Consider the following 9,765-nt stretch of genomic DNA (forward strand, 5'->3'; position numbering starts at 1 on the left):
GTGGATGATCTAGTGGTGAAGTCAAAAAAGAGAGATGACCACTTGAAAGACCTAAGAATGGTGTTCAAGTTACTTCAAAGATATCAACTTAGGATGAATCCATTAAAGTGTGCCTTTGGAGTTGCTTCCAAAATTTTTTTTGGCTTCATTGTGTGACACCGGGAATTAAAATTAATCAAGCCAAGGTCGATGCAATTTTGAAGATGCCCCGAGGCTCGAAATATTCATGAGTTAAAAAGCCTTCAAGGAAGGCTAGAATATTTAAGGAGGTTTATCTCAAACCTGGCTGGAAAATATCAACCATTTAGTCGTATCATGAAGAAGGATACTCCCTTAGAATGAGACCAAGCTTGTAGTAATGCCTGAGAGTATCAAATCATACTTAATGAAGCCACTAGTTCTTGCGGCACCCATACCAAGGAAACTATTGATACTCTACATCGCGGCACAAGAGAGGTCAGTTGGAGCACTACTGTCTCAAGAAAATAGTGAAGGTAAAGAGAACTCTCTCTACTATCTAAGCAGAATGATGACGCCGAATGAGCTGAAGTATTCTCTAATCGAAAAATTGTGTTTGGCATTGGCCTTCTCAATTCAAAAGATGAAATACTACTTTCAAGCTCATATTGTCCGTCTTATGTCTAGGGCAAATCCCATCAAGTTTGTAATGTCGAAACCAGTCCTTAGTGACCGACTTGCAAGATGGTACCTTCAATTTCAACAGTTTGAGATTGTGTACGTTCCTCAAAAGGCTGTAAAGGGACAAGCATTGGCTGACTTCTTGGCAGACCATCCGATACTCGATGACTGGGAACTGAGCGATGAAATTCTTGATGAAGATGAAATGGTTATTGAAGCCAAAACCCTGTAGAATATGTACTTTGATAGAGCCGCACATCGAGATAGAGTTGGTGCCAGTGTGGTGTTCGTCACTCCACAAGGAGAGGTCATCCCATACTCTTTTACTCTTACAAACCGTTGCTCTAATAATGTTGCTGAATATCAAGCTTTAGTACTTGGACTTGAGATGGCAGTTGACATGAAACAACTGCAATAACAAGTCTTTGGTGACTCCCAATTAGTGATCAAGCAGCTTTTGGAAAGCTATAAGTCAGAAAGCATTAGCTACGACCATATCATGATTATGCACAGAAGTTGATGGGGTGGCTTGGAGAAGTAACCCTCCAACATGTGCCAAGGAGAGAAAATAAGAAAGATGATGCCCTAGTTGCTTTGGCCTCAACCCTGACTCTTCTAAATCAGATGCAAGTTACTATCCGCCAAGAATGGGTAGTACCTCCATCAAATGAGAATGGAAAAAATAAAGTTGAATACCTCATTGTCGTATCAGAGGCTGCAAAAGAAGATTGACGACAACCTTTTTATTGATTACTTATATTATGGGATATTTCCAGAGGATCCAAAGAGAAGGACTGACATTCGTCATTATACACCTTGCTTCTTTTACTATAAGGACACACTGTACAGAAGATCATTTGAAGGAGTACTCTTACTCTATTTGGGAGAGGAAGAAGTAATTCAAGATTTGCAAAAAGCGCACTCGGGAGTTTATGGATCACATCAGTCTGGAACGAAGCTATTTCACATTAAAAGGATGGGATATTATTGTCCAAAGATGGTGAAAGATTGCTTGGACTATGCTATAATATGTAAAGCTTTCCAATTCCATGCAGATTTCATACATCAACCTCTATAGGTACTACATCCAACTGTAGCATCTTGGCAATTCAATGCATGGGGAATGGACGTTATTTGTCCACTGCCAAAGTCTTCTGGTGGACACTTATACGTCTTGGTGCGACAAATTACTTCTCAAAATAGACCAAAGTTGTTTCTCTCAAGGAAGTAAAGAAAGAAAATATTGCAAACTTCATCCGAGTGAACATCATCTACCGCTTTGGAATTCCTCAATACATAATAACTGATAATGGAAAGCCATTTGATGATAAACTGATGAAGAAAATCTGTGATCTCTTTGGTTTCAAGTAGCGCAAGTCTTCTATGTAACATGCTGCCACCAATGGTCTAGCTGAAGCCTTCAATAAGATTTTATGCAATTTGTTGAAGAAAATTGTCTCCAAATCCAAATAAGACTGGCATGAGTGAATGAAAGAAGCTTTATGGGCGTATAGGATAACTTACCATAGACCGACGCAAGCAACCCCATACTCACTTGCTTTTGGAGTTGAAGCAGTCCTGCCACTTGAGCGTCAAATACCTTCTTTGAGACTGGCTATTCAAGAAGGGCTCACCGATGAAGAAAATACTAAATTGCATCTTATGGAGTTATAAGCTCTTGATGAGAAGAGGCTGGAGGCTCAACAAAATCTTGAATGTCATCAAGCCCGACTATCTCGTTCTTTTAACAAAAGGGTTCACTTGAGGTGCTTCCAAGTTGGAGATCAAAGTCCTTATAGTAAGAAGTCCTATTATTACTTCTCGTAAGTCTGGAGGCAAATTCACCCCGAAATGGCATGGACCATATGTCATACAAGAAATATATTTAAATGGTGCTTACAAGCTTGTCGATGCAGATGACGTGAGGATTGGCTCCATCAATGCCAAGTTATTAAAGAAGTACTATCCTTGAAGGGAGATGTCACTCCTTAAGGCACGAGTATAAACTGCATGTCTACTCCTGGGCCGAAAGAGTATAAACTGTGTACGGCTAAAAAAATTATTCGCTAGGTTGAAAACCTCGAAAGAGGCAGCCTAGGCAAAAGTTAGGACACAAAAAAATAAAAATAAAAAAAATAAAAAAAACGCTCACCCAGAACTACGTTGTGACTTAATCCTCTTCATTGAGGTACGTAGGCACTTGGAATTTCATTCTGAGTTCAGTTACATGAGTGTCAAAAAAATACTTGTCCCTGTTTGGTCCACCATATGTAGGTCAAGTCTGTATACATCTCAATTAACTTTAGGACTTATGCCAAATATTTGTGGCTCAATGGGGGCAACCCATCAAAAGGGAAAGATCCTTCAATAAGATTTGAAAAACCCAAAGCCTACTGTTGGAGGCATAGATCTGCTACACCTGCAATTATCAAGTTTGTAAGTCAAAAACTTTAATTCTTAAGGCTTGCAAATTGAAGTTTCAAGTCCGATTCGATTGTGGGGTAAAGACGTGAAGCCAATGAGTAACAAGTTTTGGAGAGAAAAGCCAGATTTTAATACTACAATATCAAAACATCAAAATAAGTAAGCAATTCTCGGTGTTGAAATTCAGAAAGGATATTACAATAAATGTGCAATATAAAGAAAAAGAGTTTCCATTACAACTAATAGATCCAACTATTCAATAAAAAGTAAAAGAAAGCCACAAGAAGGTCTGACGGAAGACATCTCCTAAGGCTAATCTAAGTATAACTTATAATTGACTAAGTCTTGTAAAAAAACCTCTAAGACTTGCTTCTTCTTCTCCACGACCTTTGAGGCATTTGCCATTGCAAGAGAGACATCATAACACTTGGAAAACTCTTCTTCAACAGTTGAAACTTTGGATTCCATCTCTGCAGCTTCTTGCTTGGCAATATCTCGACGAGCCTTCAACTTATTCACCTTCTTTCTCGCCTTCTTAAGAGATTTGCAGGCAGCAGAAACTTTTTCAGATTTCTCAACTATCTCTCTCAATACAAGCTCAAGATATTTTTTGGCTTTCAAATATGACTCTGACTTTTTAATTGTTGTGGTTTGATCAATAAGGGTGGATTGTGCTTGGTCACAGGAAGTCGCCAGCCTAAATAAAGACCCCAATAAATTTTATAAAGGGGAAATATCTTCCCCCATTCCACTCATGTCATTGAGTATGACTTTGACGTCATCTTGAATAGAAGAGGCACAATTCGAAGTAAGGCCTATAAGTTCGGTACGGATACTAGCCCAAGCCTTCATGATAAATTCCCTTTTTAGCTCTGAAATAACCTTCTTGCCATAAAAATAGACATGGTTACCGCCGGTTGTCGGGGAAATTTTGACTCTACATTTGCTTTGACTTTACCGCAAGGGTTAAAAGTAACCTCTTTGGATGACAAAGGTAACTCTCTTGAGTCTAGACCTACTACAGACTCACTACTATATTGTGGCTTAGTTTGGTCAGGATCTTCCAAAACTTGGTCATTGTCTGGCTGCACACACACAAAAAAAATCATATGAGGGGTATATAAAGACGATTCATATACTATGAAATAGTAGAGAGTTAAGTTGTTACCTTCTCAATGGTTGGCAGAGTCTTTGATAAACTTGCAAGAATCTTCACATGGGAGTTAGAATCACCTTGCTTTGCCAATGATGATTTTACCTTCTTCTAACAACGATCTCCTTGACTACTATCGCTCTCGTCTTGAGATGGTCGTTTATTGAAAGTTTATTGAGTCAGGACAGACAACTTCTCTTTCTGAGTTTCTGCATATGAAGCTCCCTTAACTTTGTATGGAATGACCACCTTAGATTTTAAAACAGGAGGCTTAACCACAATTGGGACCTCCTCACCATGTTCTTGAGGAGTATCAATAATAGGGCCTACAACATTCACCAAGAATTGTAAGTTAGCTTCAAGAAAGTTCCCATAAACTTTGTCCCACCAAGTTTTATACGCAGTAGAGGAGTGCTTTCGTGCATTAGGTATGATCGTAGGAAAAGTTGCCTTTGCCATGGATCCATGCAACATACAAATGCAATAATATCTGAGTCATTCATCAAGTTATGCACTGCGATATCATAGCTACCAGGGAGGTTTTGATAAAATCCAAACTGACGGTTAAATCGATACGGGATATATGGCTCTAGGATGAATGAGTCTTCATACCTAAAAAGGAGAGTTAAAACAAAGGCTCATAAAGTAACTTATCTCTGAATCAGCTTCTTTACCATTATCCATAAAATAACGAATATTGGACTTGTTCGGCATGGTAGAAGTCCAAGAAATATTATCTCCTCGATAGATACACTTTCGGGCATGCTTTCATCAAAAAATCTTGCAGCTCCTTCTCCAGAATATGCTACCATTAATGGAACGGATAGCCCATTAGGTAGAGAAATATTTTGGAATAGTAAGCAAGCCAACCATACACATAATGGATTGGAAAGGATACTTTAATGTGCTCAAGTTGTGAACCTTTGATAATACTGTTTAAACCATTATAAATGCTTAACAAGACAGGAACGACAAGACTAAAAGTTTTCTTATTGGCTATCATAGCTGCAATTCTAAAAGTTCCCGGACGAATGAAATCTCCATCCTTAGAAGGAAACACAAAGATGAATAACCAACATGTTTAAAATGCTGCCAAATATGTATCAATCCTATGTTCATACCCTACTCCAAGTTTAGAGAATGTCGCATTATCTGCGCTTGACCACTTTGCTACGTTAGGAATAGTCCCAGTCGGGTTATGTGTTGACTTGAAGCGAACATATTTTTTGTTTTTCCTCACTGGAGCTGCCTCAAATCTCAAGATTCTTTTACACCAAAACTTTATCCACTTGCTTAGAGTAACTCTTGGATTATGAAACTCTCCTTCTTAAAGATGCTGAAAGATTAAAAATAAGAATTCACAGGTACAAGGGATGAATCTTTCATTCTTCTCATCAACACCTATGAGTTCTTTGAATCCAGACACTACTTCTTCATAAGGAAGACCTTAGATAGGTAGGCCCTCAATTTCATGTAAATCCCAAAAGGATATAGAGAGTTCTCCAGTCGATGTTAGTAACGTATTGGTTCTTGAACATCATGCTTCAAGAAAGGCTTGCAATATGTTTGAACTTCGATCATAGGTAAATAAAGAAGCATAAACAACATCATATACTTTCGCTACCTTCAGAGTTTGTTGACTTCTAGCCAAAATGTCCTCGGCCCATTCTCAATATCTTTGAATATGACAAAATTCACCATCTATCTCCATAGTACTTCCCCAACGTATATCTCCCTGGAGCATTCGACGCCCTAGGTAAGGAAGGGAGCTCGCAACATTCAATTGAACCATTCCTGCAATCTGCCTGAACAAGAAGATAAAACTGAACCAGTGGAGTGTGAGTCAATAGATTGGATAAAATTGTACCATCATCAGCCTCAAGAAGAAGATACTTTTGTTGGAGGATGGAGAGGTATAGTCCTTAAAGTGAACCATTCCTGCAATCTGCCTGAACAAGGAAGGTTTAGTTAAAAGTTGAGGTTGAACAAAATACTTGTACAAACAGTTGCTGATAGAAAGTTCCTCTATATTGTGGCTTTATTCAAAGAAAAAGAAAATTTTCACCATCTTGAAGTCAAATTGGTCGGTCTTAGAATGTACGGAGGTGAAGTTAAAACCTCGTACCCTAAATCGATTGTTGCAAATACACCAGCTTAAAGTCAAATTGGTCGGTCTTAGAGTGTACGGAGGCAAAATTAAACTCTCGCACTCAAGCCGATTGTTGCAAAGCCAACATCTTGAAGTCAAATTGATCGATCTTAAAAAATATAGAGACAAAACTAAACTCTCGCACCCCAAATCGATTGTTATGTATTGCTATTTGTTTCAATACTAAAAAAAAGAAAAAAAAAAAAAAAAAAAAAGAAGATATTGGTGAAAATCACAAAAAAAAAATAAAAATTACCTTGCTGTTAACTCCAATCGAACTCGAAACTGCTGCCAAGAGACCTTTGTAGTTTGTGGTGAAATAATATGAGGAGCATGGGTATTTATAAGCGTTGGCGGACGGTGGCAAAAGGAATTGGTGTTAATATAGGAGAAGCAATCCAACACGACACTAATGTCCTAATTTTAGTAAAAGAAGAATAAAAAAAAAAAGGAAGGCGGCAGGCTTTTTTTTTTTTTTAGGCGGTGGAGTAATGCTACACGGGTTAGGTATTTATTAATTGACTCTGAATTGGAATTGGCTTACAGAAGAATTCTACTAAAAGAAAAGAACTGTGAGGCAGCAGTACTAATCCAATTTGGGAAAGATGAAAAAAAAAAAAAAAAAAAAAAAAGAGAGAGAAAAAGAATAGAATAAGAAAAAAAAGGGGATCTTCCCAATACAAGTGGAATAAGACAAAGAGGTTAGTAGCATTAAATGCTAAAGAATTCTATCCTTTATTTTGTCCTTACGTGATTTGGATATAAATATTTTTGAAAGTTCCACAAAATATTACGTACTCTTCCCGTTTCATAATGAATGAATTATTAAATTTTAATATATATATTAAGAAAAAAATATTAAAGACATAAATTTAATATAATTTTTTATTTTATTCAAAAAAAATAAAAAATTAACCTTGTATTATCTTTTTAAAAGTTAATTGGTTGTCAAATCATAAGGGCAAATTTAAAAAAAAATACAATGATTCACTTATTTTGAAATATCAATAAATATCCTAATAATTCACTTATTCTGAAACGGGGGAAGTAATATTTAATGTGGGTTCAATATTTTATTATATATTTCTTTGCAATTCTTTTTTTACTAACGGTATTGCAATTAAGACAACAAGTTCATACTTCAAGTCTAATCTTCGAAAAAAATATCTCAACGATTTTTAAAGTAGAGGACATTTTGTGGACAATGAAATTTTATTAAATTAAAATTTATACAAAATTTAGGTTAATTAAATTCAAAAATATATTAGTCCCAAATAAATATCATGAATTAATATAATTAAATTAATTATTTAAATCCAAACATGTATGGATTTAAATAAAGCCCAATGTTTATTGGATTAACTCATTAATTTGGGTTATAAATGATGAGCTCACATTGCTAAGCCCAAGATATTGTCATATTCTAGAGGCCCAAAAGAGTGTCACGTGCCAAATGACGTGGTATGCCCAGTCAAGTGAAGGAACCAATAGGTCCAAGCCACATGTCAAAATGATGTAGCAAACCCAATAAAATCAAAACCCATAAAAAGTGTCATGTCACTCAAATCTGATTGGTCAAAGGAAGTCCATCTTCATCATGACTCTTCTATTTCCACAACTATAAACAGGAGTCTCATAATTCAGAAAAGGGTCGCCAAAACTCTAACAAGAAGCAAGAGAAAACTCGTGGATCAAACGCCGTAATTTCTCTAAAAAAACTCAAGCATTCAAATCAAGTTCATCAAAATTCAAGATCAAGACCGCAATATTCAAGAACAAACTCAAAAGCCCTTAAATTCAAATACAAGTGAAGATCAAGTCCCTCAAATCAACAAATCAAGTTCTAATTCAAGATCAAGTTTTAAGCCCTTAAATTTATATTTGAAAAGACGAATCAGAAGATTCATAGAGATTGTAACACTCGCATTAAAATCATGACAACATGAAAAAACCAAAAGCTCTGCCTCCCCTCTCTATCTATCCAAGGGATGGAAGGGCAGAGGCCTTTGATGTCCCCTTCAGATAAATTGATTATTGCAATATATTTTTTCTTATCTCAAATTATTTATTTTTTTGACTCAAAAATTTTATTGTCCAACAAGCGCACCTCTCAAAGTTATGGAGCATGAAAATTATGCTAGGTAAAATAGACATTAATGTGAAAAGAAAATGAACGTGACAATCATTTAATGTTGGAGATTTTTTTTCTTTTTTTCATAGTGTTGAAAAAATAAATATTTATTTTTTTGTAGATTACATAACTGAATTTAAATATTGATTTATAAGGAGAATAAGTTTTTTTTTTGTAAAATAATAAATTGATATTATTAATTATGTTTTTTCCATTTAAATTTGGAGAATAAAAATTCATCTAAAATATTTTATGTTAGTGTTGAATAAGATATGAACATTTTTTTTTTTTTTTTGGTTTAAGGATTCAGAATGTGCAGATTAATCATGTGGCAATTGAGAAGCTCGTTTTTAAATAGTTAAAGTAAGTCAATACTTTTTTTTTGTGATAACTTGAATTGATAGAGTAGTAATTACACAAAGTATATTACTATTGAGGAATTAATATATTTCATTGATCTATGAAGAACAAACTTGAAAATAATGGCGAGAAATTAAATATAAACTATTAGACTTAAAACAATCAGAATTTGTGGTTAAAATCAATAAATAATATTTTATTAGGTCGTAATCATAATTTAATTCTTATTTGCATTAATTTATATTTTATTTTATCATAATAAATTTCATTCATGGACAAAGAGATTATATGTCATGCAAATAAGATTTTTCTATATAAAAATCAAGGTATGTTGCTTATGCTTAATTTAAATTTTTTATTAATTAATTAATTAATTTAAAATTAATATTAATATTTATATTTATATTTTGTCACATATATGGCTAAGAAATTTGAAAATATATTTAATTAGATGTATATAAATATCATAAAAATGCGAAATAATTCGTGCAAAGAATATATACAAATATGATATATTTTTCATAAGCAGAAAGACGACTTTTGAAGAATTATTACACCACATTTGTATATCTACTCTGTTTTAGAAAGATTATAAAATAAAATTTGTAGGTGTTTAGATATTTCAATCGATTTATTCTTTTCTTGATTTTGCTTACAAATTTATATTTTTGTGTAGCTTTTTTTAATTGATTGTCTGTCGTTTATCTTATACAGCCAAATAGTGTTTTTACGTTTCTTTTTGAGTAGTTCCTTAGTATAGAAAAAGAAAATAAAAATTTTAAAGATCAAATAAAATAATTTTTTTAAAGTATATGCGAATAAGTCATAACTAAATACGTTAAATCATAGTCGACAAAAATAAATGTTAAGTGATGAAGCCTAAAGTTTAATTAAACAGAATATATCACG

At 34.3% G+C, this 9,765-nt stretch overlaps 1 long non-coding RNA gene across 2 annotated transcripts; it reads right to left on the bottom strand.

Annotated features, from left to right (window-relative positions):
• Positions 1–3,223: 3,223 nt before the first annotated feature.
• On the bottom strand, positions 3,224–7,009 carry LOC107867984. 2 transcript variants are annotated; one of them, XR_001673490.2, is made up of 4 exons: positions 6,622–7,009; positions 5,841–6,165; positions 4,232–5,021; positions 3,224–4,148 (listed from the first exon to the last, which is right to left on the bottom strand). It is a non-coding gene; the product is annotated as an uncharacterized LOC107867984 (long non-coding RNA). The 2 variants fall into 2 exon arrangements; XR_001673488.2 differs by having other exon boundaries at positions 4,232–6,165; positions 6,622–6,990.
• Between the last annotated feature and the right edge of the window lie 2,756 nt (positions 7,010–9,765).

Source organism: Capsicum annuum, chromosome 4, assembly GCF_002878395.1.
Source record: "Capsicum annuum cultivar UCD-10X-F1 chromosome 4, UCD10Xv1.1, whole genome shotgun sequence".
NCBI lineage: Eukaryota > Viridiplantae > Streptophyta > Magnoliopsida > Solanales > Solanaceae > Capsicum > Capsicum annuum.